Here is an 18,907-nt window from a genome sequence, read left to right as displayed (position 1 = left end):
CAGCCTTCTCATGGTCAGGGCTGGTGTAGGTTGGGGTATGAGAAATGGAGGAGCTAGGCCTAGAGGATAGTATCCCATCTGCGGGGGCGGATTGTGCCTTAGTGGTGGGATTATGTGCACTTCATAAGGATCCATATGGTGTCCTTGATACACTCCACGAGGCAGGTAATGGCTGTATGTGTGTGCCGTGTGCTAGCTTGGAAAGTTTTGGGTGGACTCTTGCTCTTTGGTAGGCAGTCTCTACATTGGTGAACTAGTTCTTGACCTAGGCTTGGTGCTGGCCTATGATCCTGGAATGAATCTATCAACACGATAGTTGGCATGGCTCCCTAGACCGTTGGATCAATCTGGATTGGGTTATCTGGGCCGTACCAAACCATCTCAGGTTCTAGCAGAGGTGTGACAGTTCTCACTAACTGACAATCCATTATCATTTCCTTGGGATGAGGTGCTTATGATCGTGTGTTTCCCAGGATAAATGTCTTGACATTCTATTATACATGCATAAAATCTTTTAAACTTTGTAATATTGTCTCTTCCTCCTAGTGGTGGGTGGTGCGAGATTGCAGACTCTTTATTTAAACTCCTCTCAAATGGTTTGACCTAAGCACTTTCATTCAATAAGTTAAGGCCATTCAAAATCTCAAATTTAACTTGAGTGAGTTTCATCCATTTAACTAGTTTTATTCAACAAAGTGATACAAGCTTACCTAACTTAATTGAAAAAAACTCTATTTAACCTAGTTGAGTAAGCCACCCTTTAGCTATTATACCAACTTTATGATGGATTAATGTTAACCACTACGATTAACATGGTTTCGCCATCATAGGTGCTTCACCATCTTACCTTTACATAATGGAAGCCTATCTTACCTCCCTGAAGCCATAGAACTTAAGGAACAGTTAAGACAACTATTAGAGCAAGGATTCGTCAGACCCAGTGTCTAACCTTGGGGTGCACCTGTTCTCTTTCAAAAGAAGAAAGATGGAACGTTAAGACTCTGTATTGACTACAGAGGATTGAATCAATTAACAATTGAGAATAAGTATCCTATTCCTAGGATTGATGAACTTCTGGAGATCGGTTAAGTGGGACCCAAATGTTCACAAAGATAGATCTCAAATCCGCGAACTACCAGATCAGAATCAAGAAGCAGGACATCCCAAAGATAGCATTCAATACTCGCTATATGGGCATTATGAGTTCACTGTCATGCCGTTTGGATTGACTAATACCCCGGCGACATTCAATCGTCTCATGTAGGATATTCTCAGAGAATACTTGGATGATTTTGTTCTTGTCTTCTTTGATGATATCTTGATATACTCAAAGAATGTTGCAGACCATGAAGATCATGTGCGCAAGGTCTTGGAAATCCTAAGGAAACACCAACTCTTTGCAAAGAAGAGCAAATGTTCTTTCTCTATTGACCAGGTGGAATACTTGGGATTCATAGTGTTAAAGGATGGGATGAATCTGAGGGATTATTAAACACACTGAAGCTCATATCCCTATACCCTATACCTTGAAAATTCTAAGCATGAATAGGTATGACTAGATTCACAAATCTACACTCATTCCGAGAGATATTGCAGGTCTTTCCTCCTTTCTACTTTCAAAAGTCCAGATTCCCATTGGCACCTTACTTCAAAGTAGCCAAGGTCTATGGAAGGATTGGATGGAAGGAAGGCTTGGAGCAAGAATGGAAGAACAAGGGGAACTAGGAAAATCCAACAAGATTGATGAGGAAGGATCCATAGAACTAGATCGAATTACCAGCGTTCCTATAGTCCAGGTGAACAAGTTAGGGTATTATGTTGAAGAACGTAGCATTACCCTATTTTGAAGATGGAGCCAACGCGAAGCCCATAGGCCTTTTGCAGGATTTGAGGATTAAGATTCTTGGGACCGATTCCCGACACACCTTTGTGGCAATGAACTTTGGCCAATAGGCTATTTCCTACGATTTCATCTTAGGACGACCCTTTATGATGAGAGAAACCAGGGTGATCCAAGACTGGGACATGGATCACATTTACATTCAAAAAAATACCAAACACTAAAGGTTAGCCTATGCACTTGGAAGATCCATCCAATGAGTGGGGACCCTTGACAGAAGTTTCAATGAGACTACTCTAAGATCTACTACAGTACAGTTATGCCGAAAGTACCATAAAATGTTGTACGATGAATGGGATAGCATGGAATTTTCAACTCTCCTGAAGTGGTTAAACATACCATCCCCATGGTAGAGGGATCAAGTCCAATGAACCAGAGAGCAGATCCTATGAACTCCAAGTATTCTAAGATGGTTTGAAAAAAATCAATCCGCTCATAAATGCTGGATTCATCTACAAGATAGAGCACGCCGAATGGGTCTCACCCATTATGATAGTACCTAAAAAGAACAAAAACATGAGTGGACCTCAAAAAGATCAATGCTGTCAATGATAAAAGATCACTATACATTTCCCTTCACAAAACATGTGCTTGAGCGGGTTGCAGAAAAGGAAGCCTATAGCTTTCTTGATGGGTTTTCCGGCTACAACCAAGTGCTGATCAACCTAAAAGATTAACACAAAACGGCTTTCGCCACCATTGACTGGGGCACGTATGAATACCGAGTCATGCCATTTAGATGTCAGCCCTATAGGATCTCTCTTAACTGTCTAAAATGCCAATTTTGGTTTTAGCATGAAAGTAATCCTAGGACACATTGTCTCGGAACACAGTATCTCTAGAGACGATAGCAAGGTGCGACTCATTCTTAAGCTACCACCCCCTACCAACTTCAAGGGAGTCCAACAATTTATGGGGCATGTAGCTTATTACGAGTGTTTTATTTGTATGTATGCTAACAAAGCTCATCTCCTTTACAGACTCCTTGTGATTTTTGAATGGATAGAGGAGTGCCAACAGTGTATGATACCTTCAACAAAAAAGCATTGGCAAGCGCTCCCATTTTGAGATTCCCTAATTGGGAAATCATATTCCATGTTCACATAGACACCTTTGCTTTCGCAATTGGTTTTATGTTGGCTTAAACTATAGAATACAAGAAGGACTTCCCCCTGGTAGTTTTGCAAAGTAGAACGAAATTATGCCATGACAGAAAGATAAGGATTGGCCATGGTCTATACAGTTAAAAAAGTTTCATTATTACCCTTTGGCACCAAATTTATTTTCTTCGTAGACCATCAAGCTATTCTTTATGTGGTAAATAAACCTTGAACCATGGGTAGGATCACCAGATGGCTCATAATTCTACTAGAGTTTGATTTTATTGTCACGGTACATAAAGGCTCCCAACATGTATTGGTCAACCATATGTCACGCATTCCTAACATAGCAAGAGCCATATGTGGGTGTTGATGATGACTTTCCAGATGCCCCCGTGTTTGAATTATGCTTGATTCCTGAATGGGGAGAGGAAGTTGCACATTTTCTAGCTAATGGCCTACCCACCGAAGCACCAATCAACAAGGATCATGCAAGATGCCTCATTAAGTAAGTCGACCCCTATCAATTGATTGTAGGATAAATTTATAAACAAGGAAAAGATGGAATAATGAGATGTGGTGTTTGTGAGGATGAATACATCTCTATTTTGGAACAAGCCCACTCTAGGGTCACACGTGGACATTTCGTAAATATCCTTCTAGTAGGATTATGGTGGCCAACCTTCTTTGGAGATGAAACCAAATACATCAAATGATGCGACGATGAATTCCAACAAATGGTTATTCCACATGATAAGGATGACATGATTCCACTCTACCCCATCATGTCCTTACAACACACCCAAGCGTGATATATCATAGCAGCAAAACAGGCTACTATAAAAAATGGGTTGAAGCTCGAGCCACAAGAAAAGCCAATGCAAGGTCCACGGTTAAATTGCTTTACCAATGTGTGATCACTCGCTTGGGGTGTTCCCTTGAACTTGTAAGTGACAATGGCACCCATTTCATAAATGAGGTAATACAATTCTTAATATAAGAATTTCTGGTGACACTTCATAAATCCTCACCCTATTACTCCCAAGACAATCGCCAAGCAGAAAGCACTAATAAGACTCTATGTGCCATCTTGACCAAGACTGTAGAGGTGAGTCCACGACTAGGAACAAAAGTTTCCCACCGCACTCTAGGCTTATCACACCACATATAAAGTGGCCATTAACATGACACCCTTCAGCCTAATGTATGGAACTAAAGTAGTTATGCCTATGGAATTCTTGGTGCCAAGCTTATGGGTAGCCGTACAAGAAAGACTCACCGGCAATGTTCTAAGTGACTGACTCTTTGAGCTTGAGAAACACAACAAAACGCATCTAAGTGTTGAAAGAACGATAGAGGGGGAGGAGACACACACACAAGAGCAAACCCTAATGTATATTGCAAACCCTAACCATAGAGGGAAGCAATGTCCACTCTCACACAAAGCATAATGCCATAATCCATAATCCACACAACACACTATGAGTTGTGTCCACACTCTACTAACCCTAGCTAATGTCCACACACTATGACCAGCTGAACACGCGGTCATTTATGTCTCACACATGTTCCTACCTAACATGCCAGCACATAGCATAGCTGGCTCACACTGACATCGAGCTTGAATCTCAACAGCCCCTCTCAAGCTCATGATGTACTGCCGATGAAGATGTAGATGAGCTTGGGATATCAAGACTCTCAACACTCCCCCTCAAGCTCATCCCATGTACTCCCAACATAGTATGGAAGTACTCAAACTTTTCCCTGCTAAGTGGCTTTGTAAAGATGTCTGCCACCTGCTCATTAGTCTTCACATACTGTAGATTAACTGTACCATCCAGCACCTTTTCTCTGACAAAGTGATAATGGACCTCTATGTGTTTGGTCCTCGCATGAAACACTGGATTCTTTGCCAACTGTATACTGCTCATGTTGTCACAATGAATGACAACTTTGCCATCAATAGGCTCACACAAATCTATCAAGAGACTCTTTAACCATATAGCCTCACAAGTAGCAATGGCTGCACCCCTGTATTCAGCCTTTGTACTAGATAAAGCAACTGTAGGTTGCTTTTTGCTACTCCAACTCACCACGGCACTTCCAAGTGTAAAAGCATAACCACTAGTAGACCTCCTATCATAGGAGCTACCTGCCCAATCAGCATCTGCGTAACCATGTATATCCAAGCTTTTACCACTCTCATAAAGTAGACCATAATGTGCAGTGGTCTTCACATATCTCATAATGCGTCTCACTGCATCCAAATGTGGTTTTCTGGGGCTCTGCATAAACTGGCTTACTAGCCCCACAGCATGACTCAAATCCGGGCATGTGATATAAATGAGACTACACTATCTTTCTGTACATAGATGGATCATCCAACTCCTCGCCATAATCAGCCCGCAACTTCACATTTTGCTCCAAAGGTGTACTCATAGGCTTACACCTTGTCATGCCATACTTTGCCAACATATCCAATGCATATTGGCGCTGTACTAACCATGTACTTGCATGATCTTTGATCACTTCTATTCCAAGAAAGTATCTCAACACACCAAGGTCTTTTATGTCAAATTGCCCACTCAAAGCTTTCTTGACATGCATCACATCTGCACCATGATCACCTGTGATAATCAAGTCATCCACATAGATGACGAGTAAAACAATCCCATGCTCTGTCTTCGTCACATAGAGTGAAGAATCTGCTGTAGAAATCTGAAAACCAAGTGAGATAAGATATCTGCTCATCTTATCACTCCAAGCACGAGGTGCTTGCTTCAAACCATATAATGCCTTTTTCAATTTGCATACATGAGTGGGATATCTTGGATGTACATACCCTTCTGGCTGTGCCATATACACTTCCTCTTGTAGATCTCCATTTAGAAATGCATTCTTGACATCCATTTGATGCATTTCCCAGCCATTAGCTGCAGCCATAGCAATGACTGCTCTCACTGTGCCCATCTTAGCCACTGGACTAAAGGTTTCATCATAGTCCAAACCTTGGGTTTGTGCATAACCCTTTGCTACCAATCTTGCTTTATGTCTTTCAATAGAACCATCAGATTTGCACTTCACTTTGTAAACCCATTTACATCCAATAACATTCTTGTCCTTTGGTAATGCAACCAAGTCCCATGTGTCATTATGAACCAATGCGTCCATCTCAACATCCATTGCTTTCTCCCATACATGCTCTCCAATAGCTTCTGTATAGCATGTAGGTTCCACATGCTTCACCACCATAGATGTCATATATGCATAGTGCATAGCAAAATCTCGATATGTCAATTTGTCAACTGGATATCTGACTCTCTGGGATCTCCGCAATGCATGCGGGTCACTCTGTACACCTGTAACTCTAGCATGTGGTGGCACATATCTATCCTGCCTCTAGCACTAGGTGTGCGTAAAACAGGTATGCCAAGCTCCTCATCCAAACTCTCTAAACTAGATGACTCATAACCTGTAATTCCAATGCCTTCAACCTTCTTCTTTCCTTTATCCATAGCACTACTCCCAGTGCTCACACTCTCATGCCTCAAACGTCCTGACCATGGACGTACACTGCTACTCTCAAAATTCCTCTTTCATCATTTAAAATTTATCTATGCAAAAAGATAAATTTAACGAAAATCCTTCTTTAAATTTTAATTAATATATACATTATTTTAGCATCATAATTTTTCTCTTACTTCATTTGAATACATGGATTTCCATTGTCATGGGAATTACTCTTTTAACATAAAAATGGATTACTAGAAATTTCTCTTTTTTCTAACTATTTATGCATAAACATAAAAATCAAATTTCCATGATGATAATGAGAATCATTCAATTAATCATCTAGGATGATTAATCCTAGAATATGGTAGGAAGTCCTCTTTTCATAATATAAATGAAAATGATTTATGTGTTAATTTTACAGAAATTTTACCATAGCTCCGTTGGCTATTACTGATAATTCTCAATAAATTTGAAAGAATAAAGTTTAGTATTATTCATGTGATTAGAATAATCACTGATTGGATCATTATCCAATTATGGATTGATTCTTAATTTTACCATAAGTTAAATAGCATAAAAGTATTAAAAAGCTATTATTTTGACCTCCAATTAGACAAGCATAGAAATTACTTTTAGATTAGAGAAATGCTTCATGCGAATCTTCATTTGAATTGAGAATAGGTCATAGGAATGACCATTCTTTGGGGGAGAGAGATAAATGCTTAAAAACCATTATAAATTAAGCATAAATGGAAATTTATGTGTTTCTTCATTACAATACATTAAAGAACTTTAATAGTACTCAAAAGCCATTCAAATTAATGCTTCTCAAGCTTGAGAGGAGTTGAGAAGAGAAACATTTGGAGATTTAGGAAAAAGAAGACAAAAATCCACACTTTACCTCCTAAATTACTTGATTCTTTGATCATAGTAGAGGCCTCCAACCAATCAATTGGTTTGGTATGTTGTTGGAGTATCCAAGGAGGATTGAAGAGAGACAGAGAGAGAGAGAGAAGCTCCAATCTCTTCAATTTGTAGAGGGTTTTTAGAGGATAATAGAAAATAAGCTTAACTTAGAGTAATACCAGCATAGATTAGTTCATAGATGAGAATACAAAGGAATGAGGGTCTATTCATAGATGATAATACAAAGGAATGAGGGTCTATTTATAGGTGAGCAAGGCCACTAACTAAGTCCAACTGAGTTCTAGAATTTTCCAGCTTCAGTTTGGCTGAATTTGGACAAGATTTGGACTAGTTTGGCTCCCTTTTTGATTTGGTTTGATTTAGGAGAGAGGAGAGATAAAAATATCATATTATTTTTTAGTTTAAAACTCATCCACACATGTGAATATATGCGCCTCCTTGAAGGGCCCCCTTTTCCTTACCCATGTGTCAAAAATGAATGATTACTCCAAAATATCTCATTTTTTTATTAATACTTCATAATTTTTAACTAATAAACCTAGTACTTAGTCAACTCTTCATCTTATGTGGGCATTTACTCATTTTTTGGTATTTTCTTTTATTCTTTGGATTTATCTTGTCCCAACACTTGGATTAATGTTATTGGTCCATAGGAACCTTAATTGGACCATAATTTAAAAAAAAACAAAAATCTTGACCCTTAGGCTAAGGTCTTCTAAATCATTTTTAATTAATTTCAATTGCACCTTGGAAGATCTATTTTGATTTTCCCTTTCAGGGAAACATTTTTTTGATATCTATAGAATTTATTTATCCAAAAATATCCCAATATTGATTTACCACTCTCTAGAAATTTTTATCTCACTAGGCCAAACAAGGAAAAATAATATTTTCTTGTATTCAAAAACATAGAATGATTACAAGGGATTGAAGTAGAGGCTTAATCAATATTCAGCCCGAGGAGGAATCTTACAAGGGAGTTAAGGTGGGAGCACTTAGAGAAAGTACTAGTTATTCCTTTCTTGGCTGGACACTCAGCTATTTGATGAGGTCCAACATAGTGATAGCATTGCATAGCCATCCAACCTGTAGAATTTCCCTTTCCTTTTCCCATTCTCACTTTCAAGAAGTGCATTCCTTCGGAACTGGGTAAGGGGTACATGTGCTCACCCTCCATCACGTAGTGACTTAGGACTTGCATGGGTGGGCTGCTTGGTTTAGGGGATTCAAAGATAATGTTGTGAATAGCTTCTCCCTCCTTACCTTCTTCAAAGATTTTGGTCAGGGTCAACTGCTCATAAACAGGGGTCACTCGAGGTAAGGGTGGTTTTGGTGGGAGGACTAGGGGTGGCAAGAGTACTTCATGCACCCTGAGGATTCCTCTCGGGGCCACTTCATGGCCTGATTGAGGTGCATTGTGTTTTGCTTTGGCTGGGAAGGCCTCGAGTTAGGTGGTAAGGCCTGTAGGGTGGAGCGCCTGTGCTTCAGTAGCTCTTGGTGGTAGGAGTTTGAGGTTTTCGTGCTTGCCCCATCTTTGGTAGTAAGCGTAGTATAGAGTGTGTCTAGGTTGCAGATGTGGACATTCCCTACTAGTGTGGTTCTTTGGACAAATTGGGCACCACACTAGTTCTTTCTTGGGGTAAAGACGAGGTTGCCCAACTTGGTCACAACTTCTCCTACTCTCCATTGTTGGGTCATCTGCTACATTAATGCAGCTACTAGCCACTCAAACTGTTGTCTCCTAAATAGGAGTCTTTTCCCTTTCCTCCCGATTTCGTGCTTGTGGTTTTGAAGGAAGCTTTAGACGTGCCCTCATGCAATTATCGAGAATGAGTAACTTGAAATTGTCTTCGAAATCCATGGCACTTGTGCAACATTTCTCAAAGGAGGTATGGCCCAGAGTATATAGGGATTTATGTCGAGCTACATATTCAAGTCCCTCTAGGAATTGACTGATCAATCTTTTGCTTGTCCCTATTATTATAGTGAGAGTGAAGATATCTCACCGGTTGATATAGTCCCAAATGGATTCTCCCTCTTTCTATTTTACATTATGCAACTATTCAATTGGACTCCATCACGTTCCTTTTCTTGAATATCCTACTTTGAAAGCCTCTTTCAAGGCATCAAAGGTAGCCTTATCTTCTACTTTTAGTGATCGAAACTATTATCCTGCTTTTCCATCAAGGGTGAGACCAAAGGCACTCACCTTAACTTGATCTTACACATGGAAAAATTCCTCATAAATCTGGTTAAACACCTCCAAATGAGGTATGGAGTCTCTGGATCTATCAAACTTAGTGATAATTTTGGACATGTGGGCCGATTTATTCCTTTCTGGTCTTGGCCTTTGCCTTGGCTATGCAAGTGCTAATCTTGGCCCTTGCACTCGGTATGCGGGTGTTAGTGGTGCAATTCCTAAAGCTACCCCCTCCCTATTTCCATGGCTATCCTCAACATTTCTGGCACAAGCCCAGGGGGGCTAGTGCAGGTTGGCGTATGATAGATGGAGGGGCTAGGCCTAGAGGATATTATCCCATCTGTGGCGGATCCTGCCTTAGTGGTGGGATGATGTGCACTTCATAAGGATCCATATGGTATCCGGGATACACTCCACGAGGCGGGTAATGGCTGTATGTGTGTGCCGTGTGCGAGCTTGGAAAGTTCTTGATGGACTCTTGCTCTTTGGTAGGCAGCAATCTCTGGACATTGGTGAACTAGTTCTTGACCTAGGCTTGGTGCTGGCCTATGATTCTCGAATGAATCTATCGACATGGTAGTTGGCATGGCTCCCCAGACCGTTGGATCAATTCGGATTGGGTTATCTGGGCCGTACCACCCCACCTCAGGTTCTAGCGGAGGTGTGACAGTTCTCACTAAGTGACGATCCATACTCATTTCCTTGGGATGAGGTGCTTATGATCGTGTGTTTCCCAGGATAAATATCTTGACATTCTATTATACATGCATAAAATCTTTTTAAACTTTGTAACATTGTCTCTTCCTCCTACTGGGTGGTGCGAGATTGGAGACTCTTTATTAAAACTCCTCTCAAATGGTTTGACCAAAGCACTTTCATTGAATAAGTTAAGGCCATTAAACATCTCAAATTTAACTTAAGCACGTTTTATCCATTTAACCAGTTTTATTCAACAAAGTGATACAAGCTTACCTGACTTAATTGAAAAAACTCTATTTAACCTAGTTGAGTATGTAGGTGGCTTACTCAACTAGGTTAAATAGAGTTTTTTCAATTAAGTCAGGTAAGCTTGTATCACTTTGTTGAATAAAACTAGTTAAATGGATAAAACTCGCTCAAGTTGAATTTGAGATGTTAACTTATTGAATGAAAGTTCTTAGGTCAAACCATTTGAGAGGAGTTTTAATAAAGAGTCAGTCTCCAATCTTGCACGACCCACTAGGAGGAAGAGACAATGTTACAAAGTTTAAAGAGATTTTATGCATGTATAATAGAATGTCAAGACATTTCGACAAAATGTGAAAGGACTTAACATTTAAAGATATGTGTTATAGATCTACATAACCATGTCCCAACAATTGAGCTATATCTATACATAGATAACATACAGGGAAAATCTTTGGTGGACGCACAACCAAGCTATAGTTATGCTACACTAGACCACCTTCAACCATGTAAGAGTTAGATGGGTGAAGCACTAGAGTATGAGGCCACTTCATCCCTAGAGGACCTTGTAGTAGTCAACATTGCACACACGCTCCACAGCATGCGTGGTATTATCCTACAAAGCTTGCAAATATATAACTTGCCTCACATGCTAGTCTAGCTTTGGACCCACACATGGTTGGCGTAAGGCGTACACCCCAATCTCTTAAACATGCCTATCTTGGAACCTTAATCTTACTAACCAAATCTTTGGAGTCTGATAACCAAATTAGAATTCATACACATATTCCAAGCTTAACTGTCTGATGAATGAGGATATATGCAAATTTTGAAAGCGTGAAATTTACATATTTTATACAATAGATAATCCCCCTTAAAGCTTCCCCACACAAACACGTGCGCAAGAGTGCCCATCGTCCTGCCAAGAATATAGGCGTTTTATAAGGTTAACAACCTATGGGTATATCTCCCATAGGTTAACAACCCATATGAGACGCGTCAATTACTGGTTGAAAACTATTTCCAAACCCCCTCCTCGGCCCCTGGGCCTTGGAGAATTTTTGGAAGGTGCACGCTCTCTGCGTGTGCCTCGCAAACAAACCCTAAAAAGGCTAGTCGGCGGACATGCAGCTGGGGTCTCTCTCTCGCTCGCTGCTGTGACAGAGCGAAAACGGCCTCCTGCCGCTTATATTGGAGGACGGTCTTTTAGCAGAGACACGGACGGACGGCCTTTCTACCGTTGCGTGCAAAAGCTGATTGGATCCCTTGTGTGATGAAGATTTTGCCCCGATGCATCATGTGCAAACAAACCCTAAAAAGGCTACTAGGCGGACGTGGGCACAACAGAAACAACTCTTACTCACACACCATCTTGTCTTTGTTGCCAAGCTTGCTCGCTCTCTCGCTCTCTCTCTCTCTCCACTAGCCATACCTCATCATAAGATCAATCGTTTGTGATACTACCAAACCGGCTACTCGCCCATAAGATCAATCGTTTGTGATAGGCCGAGCATCAGTGGGGGGTCAAATGTAGCAGCCACTACGTTGTCTATGTAGGTGCTATCACTTCCATGCATCCTGTTTGGCATCGATGTAGAGCCGGAGGACATGAATGTCCATGCGGTCTATGATTTTGGCTAGTAGCGTAGATGGCAATCGAGTAGGATGTGGTGGCCTCGTCGAACTCGATGCAATCCAGAGGATTGCGTGCCAGTTGAGGGGACTAAGGGGGGGATCCACCTCATCTTGCTCCTATGGGGGTTAGGGTGGGATTTCGCCCTTTTCTAGGGGGGTGCGTGAAGGCAAGTTAGCAGGTTGGGGTTGTTGAGGTGGAGGAGTGTTGGAGGTAGAGGGGGTGGTGCCAAGCGAGGCATCGAAGACAGGATGTGGGCAAGTTGATGTAGAAGGGAGATCTTTAGGGAGCGATAATGGGCCCAATCCGAGATGGATGGAGGAAGTAGGTGGTAGTGGTGTTGGGGAAAGAGGTGGCGAGGGAACATGAGGTGGTGTGGTATGGGGTGAGGGAAAGAGGGGAAGGGTGGTGGGTGAAGTGGTTGAAATGGGGAACCTGGTTCCAGATAGGATTTTGGCAGGGAGAAGGGTGGTTTGAGGGAGTGTTGGTGGGCACTAGTGGGGGGTGGGTTGAGTGGCAATTAAGAGTTGGTGCCTGGGTGGGATGGGGGTGTGGGTTAGGAGAGGCGGTTGCTGGGGATGAGGTGGGGGGGCACGCCAGTGGAATGGTACTCGCCCTCATTGTCATCGTCATTGTCTTCGCTGTCATCAATGGGGTCTCCTTCAGGGCCATTGTTTCCCGGCATTTGGAGAAGAAGAAGGCCTTAGCCTCTTGAGCCTCTTCGACAATGATGTCACATGGAAATGCGATGTGAGATTCATTGAACTAGAGGATGGTGGTGGGGACGATGACTTCTAGTTGGCAGTAGACGCAGGTGTAGAGGATGCTTGAGTAGGAAGGGACGCTGACTGCTTCTGGTGCTATGATGTCTGCTAGAGAGATGAAGGAGGAGGTGTCCACTATGCAGGTACTTTTGAAAACTCAAGCATTTTTCTGTCCTTTAAGTAGTGGTCCAAGCACTTGCAAGTGATATATGCACTTGCAAGTGATTTAAGCACTTGAAAGTGCTCATACATTTACACCACTTGCAAGTGCTCATACATTTACACCACCACTTGCGAGTGCTTGTTTCACTTGCAACAAGTGCTTAGAGGTCATCGAGTTCATAGACCACTCATAAGTATTGAGACCACTTGCTTGCAAGTGCTATGACCACTTGCAAGTGTTATACCACTGTAAGTGCTTACATCACAAGCAAGTGCTATGACCACTTGCTTGCAAGTGCTATGACCACTTGCAAGTGTTATACCACTGTAAGTGCTTACATCACTAGCAAGTGCATAGAAATCATGCAAGTTCTTAGAAGTTTAACAAGTGCTTAGACAACTTGAAGGTGCTAAGACCACTTGCAAGTGGTCATACCACTTGCAAGTGCTAAGGCCACTTGTAAGTGTTCATGCCTTTTGCAAGTTCTAAGACCACTTGCAAGTGTTCATACCACTTGCAAGTGCCTAGGCCACTAGCGAAGTTCAAGACCACTTGCAAGTGTTCATACCGCTTTCAAGTGCTCATACCACTTGCAAGTGCTTAGACCACTTGAAGGTGCTAAGACCACTTGCAAGTGCTAAGGCTACTTGTAAGTGTTCATGCCTTTTGCAAGTTCTAAGACCACTTGCAAGTGTTCATACCACTTGCAAGTGCCTAGGCCACTAGCAAAGTTCAAGACCACTTGCAAGTGTTCATACCGCTTTCAAGTGCTCATACCACTTGCAAGTGCTTAGACCACTTGAAGGTGCTAAGACCACTTGCAAGTGGTCATACCACTTGCAAGTGCTAAGGCCACTTGTAATAAGTGTTCATGCCTTTTGCAAGTTCTAAGACCACTTGCAAGTGTTCATACCACTTGTTGCAAGTTCTAAGACCACTTGCAAGTGTTCATACCACTTGTTGCAAGTGCCTAGACCACTAGCAAAGTTCAAGACCACTTGCAAATGGAGCATGTGTTATGTGAGCTGAGGAGACAGGCCTCCTTTATGATGGAGGCATGCACTTTCTTAAAGAGAGAGGGCAGAGCCCTTCTAGTGCCTACCCCGACTGCCAAGTCTGTCCTAGGTGCTGACACTGTCCTCATTGGTGGATCTTGTGTGGCCTGTGGCTAGCTGCTGTCAAGCAAACATGCGGGTGGCGTTTATTATCTGCCATGTTCCCACAAGTACCACCCCTTTTGCTTTTCCATTGTCTGTGTGACGACTGAGCCCAAGTGCATTGTTCCGGACTGTTCGTGGGAGATACCACTTGTAGCAAGATGTTGGGCACTTGGGAATGCATATGAGGAGTCCATAGGTAAGGCATGCCTCTTTCATAGGACAGGATTCATGCTACTTTTGATATGTACAGTAATTGTCTGTTATGTCTTAGGTGAGCCAGAGGCTGGCAAGGGGGTGGACCCAGCCGCTTCCACCTCGTCCATGCATGATGTGGATGCCCCCTTCGACCTAGACGCCTTGATGATGAAATACAAAAACATAGTGGGTGGTTGTAGTCTGAAAAAACTGATGTGCTTGGTGATGGAGGCATCCTATGGAGACACCTGGTTTTGAGATCACACAAGGTAATTTTGGTTGCTGTAACATGTTATTCTCAGACATGATTATCCATGATCATTGTGATCATATTAACTACCTATGCTCCTAACTTGATTTCCTATTGCTATCCCAGGTACTGATGTCATTAAGACATTAAGTCATGTTAGTGCTCCAACTGGAGAGCCAAGCCGCGTCGACAAAGGTGTACATACTGAAGAGGAGTTGGACCCAGATATGGAAGAGACCCTCCAATTTGTTGCAGGAGAGCTGCGGAAGAAGAAGAAAAGGTAGGTGGAGGATGGGCCTCTTCGGGACCCCAAGAAAAGTACTAACCCAATTTTCCCCAAAGCCCGAGCATGCAAGAAGCTTTAGCTTCTTGCAACTTTGTAGCTTTTTGCTCATGCAAGCCGCATTATTTTGCGGCAATATAATATATAAGTGCTTTGTCTCAGTGTCTGTGCGTGTCCTGACCATCTTAATTGTTGTGCATGTAGTTAAAATTCAAGTTGTTGGCTCGAAAACCCTACCACCCACCATTGATGAGGTAGAGCACATTGAGTACTGTCCTCCACGCTATCAGTTTCGACGCTTCAATGACTCTCAAGACCTGGCAGTCGTTGTTGACTTTAACAAGGTTCTTTTGTGCGTGCACGATAAGCGCGCAGGACAGAGATTCCCCCAAATGTCTCAACACTGTACTTTTCCAAAGTCCGTGAGGATGAGAACATCACCTATTACGTACGGCAGGATGCAGAGGTGTTCTTACTTGCGTTGAGTCATGTTGCAAAGGTATTTGTGCGGACCTCCCACAGAGGCAGGGAATTGGAGACAGCCATGGATAAGTGCCTGCCTCAAGTCAAGAAATGCATGAGTGGATGGCTGTCTCGCAAACCGCTTGCCATGTTTGCACTTGGCGCTTTGATATTCCTCCTAGGTCAATGTTCTTGAAAAACCTGGATACCTTCTGGCATCTTTTCCCAAAATTCAATAAGACAAATACACTTGTGCTAGATGACTCATTGTATAAAATGTACTCTAATGATCCTGCATGCTATGTGATCCTTCCTGAAGTGGAGAAGTAGACTGGGCAGTGGGAAAACTTTCTGAACAGGATGTGGCTGACTTTGTGTTGCAGTGGGCAGAAAGTGCTAACAGAGCAAAAACTGTCAGAGAGTGCCCTTTTGATGTCAGGGATGATGCCTTGCAACGGTCGAATTGGAGAATCGTGTAGCAATGTTGAGAAAATGAAAGAAATTGAAGCCCCCAACCTGGATCCTAAAGAAAGAAAGTATAAGCGTCCAAAGAGTAAAACAGCAAATTAGAAGTGCTTTTGCAGGCATTTTTTCCATTGTACAGAGGGCTACCTGTAGCCCCTTCACTACCATGACACCATGCTCTTACTGTGTAGCTTAATGTGCTCTGACACCGTGCCTTTATTGTGTGGCTAACTTCCAACACTCCTTGACATATGTACAAACAAAAATGGTTTTGACCTTGGAATGATTTTGTGTCGATCTGGTGTGTCGATCTGGTGTCATTTTCTTTAGTTTATACTGTGGTTGCATTTTGTGGACTCTTAAGAAAGTGATGGTTTGAAAGTTCTTGTCTAGGTACTGAAGTGCTTGTCAAGTGGTTTAAAAGTGTTGGTCAAGTGGTTTGAAAGTGCTTGTCTAGATACTAAAAGTGCTTGTCCAGGTACTGAAGTGCTTGACAAGAATTTCTCAAGTGGTCTGAAAGTACTAAACATGTGCTTGTCTAGGTACTAGAAAGTGCTGGCTAACTACGTGGTCAGGTAATCTGAAAGTGTTTGTCAAGGTGCTTAAAGCGCTTGTCAAGTGGTCTGGAATGCTTGTCTAGGTACTAAAAGTACCTTAACAGGTGCTTACCATGTGGCCTCCAACAAGTGCTTGTGTAGGAACTTCAATTGTTTGGGAAGTGCTGGTCAAGTGGTCTGAAAGTGCTTGTCTAGTTACTGAAAGTGCTTGTCTAGGTACTTAAAGTGCTTTTCAAGTAATCTGAAAGTGCTTGTCTAGGTACTTAAAGTGCTTTTCAAGTAATCTGAAAGTGCTTGTGTAGATCCTAGAAGTGCTTGTGTAGGTACTAGAAGTGCTTGTCAAGTGGTCTTAAAGTGCTTGTCTACTACTGAAAGTGCTGTCAAAGAGTTGAACGTGCGAAATAGTGCTTCTTAGGAGGACGCATTGTGCTAGCTTGAAAGTTAGAACTTACAAGTTCTCCTCTGGGGGCATGCTATTATAGATTTGTTCAAATACATCATTTGACAATTCATATACATTAGGCTCACCTTCTACCGAGAGCACATCGGAAACCTCATTATGACGCACTTTCAATCAGTGTAAAGCTATGACACTCATTGGATAAAGCTCTTAGATGCACTTAGTAGCACTTTCTGCACCTGGCAGCACTAGTAAATGGTTGTAAAGCACTATAAAGCACTCTCAGGCACCCTGCAAGCACTTAGAAACCTGAGGATCCATTTAGATGAACTTGGAATAACATGGAATTTCTTGGAAGCACTAGGAAACACTTAGAAGCAATTGGAAACATTAGCAAACACTTAGAAGCAAGTAAAGCATGTGGAAGCACTTGGAAGCACTTGGAAGCACTTAGAAGCACATGGAAGCACTTAGAGGCACATAGAATCACTAGCAAGCACTTAGAAGCACTTAGAACCACTAGCAAACACTTGGAACCACTAGAAAGCACTTAGAAGCACTTGGAAGCACTTAGAAGCACATGGAAGCACTAGCAAGCACTAGAAGCACTTGGAAGCACTTGCAAGCACTTAGAAGCATTAGCAAGCACTTAGCAAGCATTTAGAAGCCCTAGCAAGCACTTGGAAGCACTTACAAGCACTTGGAAGCAGTTAGAAGCTCTTGTTATCACTTCTGAAGCTCTGTTAAGCCATTACGAGCATAAGCACTTGGAAGCATTTGGAAGAACTCTCTGGTACACCTGGCAGCTTTTTGAAGCACTATTACGCACTCAGAAGCAACAAAAGGCACTTAGAAGCACACAGAAACATTTAGATGCACTTGGAAGCAGTTAGAAGCTCCTATTATCACTTCTTAAGCTTTGTTAAGCCATTACGAGCTTAAGCACTTGGAAGCATTTGGAAGAACTCTCAGGCACCTAGCAGCTTTTTGAAGCAATATTAAGCACTCAGAAGCAACAAAAGGCACTTAGAAGCACACAGAAACATTTAGATGCACTTGGAAGTAGTTAGAAGCTCCTGTTATCACTTTTGAAGCTCTGTTAAGCCATTACGAGCGTAAGCACTTGGAAGCACTTGGAAGCATTTGGAAGAACTCTCAGACACCTGTGCTGGTGGCAGCTTTTTGAAGCACTATTAAGCACTCAGAAGCAACAAAAGGCACTTAGAAGCACACAGAAACATTTAGATGCACTTGGAATGACACAAAATTACTTGGAACCACTATGAACCACTTAGAAGCACTTGTGATCACTTGAAAAAGTATGTCAAGCACTATAAAGCATGGTTAAGCATATAGTGCACTGTCGGGCACTCAGAAGTGGTCTGAAAATGCTTAGAAGCACTAAGATGCACTCATGACTTGGAATTTCTTGGAATCACCATGAAGCACTCAGAAGCATCTGAAATCAATTGTAAAGCTTCGTAATGTGAAGCATGCCAATTTGGAAAGCAAACAAATCATGTATTTCCACGTGACAGAAATGTGAGCAGAAATGCACTAGATGTTGTGTATTCAGATGTATGGGGTCCTACGAAGACCATGTCTATGGGAGGCTGCAGGTATTATGTGACATTTATTGATGACCACACAAGGAAAGTGTGGGTATACTTCATGAAGGAGAAGGGTGAGGTGTTCACTCATTTTCAGAATTTCAGAGTTATGGTTGAAAAGCAAACAAGGAAATATGTAAAGTGCCTAAGGTCAGATGAAGGGGGAGAGTACTTCTCCAATGAGTTCTCTGAATTTTTGAAGAAGAATCGTATTCGGAGACAGTTTACATGCAGATACACTCCACAGCAAAATGGAGTTGCTGAGCGAAAAAACAGGCACATTGCTGAGATTGCGCGAGCATTGATGGGAGAGAAGAATATGCCGCATAGCTATAGGCTGTTTCTATAGCAGTTTACATCATGAACAAGACTCCAACTAC

This window comes from Cibotium barometz, chromosome 29 (assembly GCF_041138505.1).
Source record: "Cibotium barometz isolate CiBa-2024 chromosome 29, ASM4113850v1, whole genome shotgun sequence".
Classification (NCBI taxonomy): domain Eukaryota; kingdom Viridiplantae; phylum Streptophyta; class Polypodiopsida; order Cyatheales; family Cibotiaceae; genus Cibotium; species Cibotium barometz.
This window is presented reverse-complemented; position numbering follows the sequence as displayed.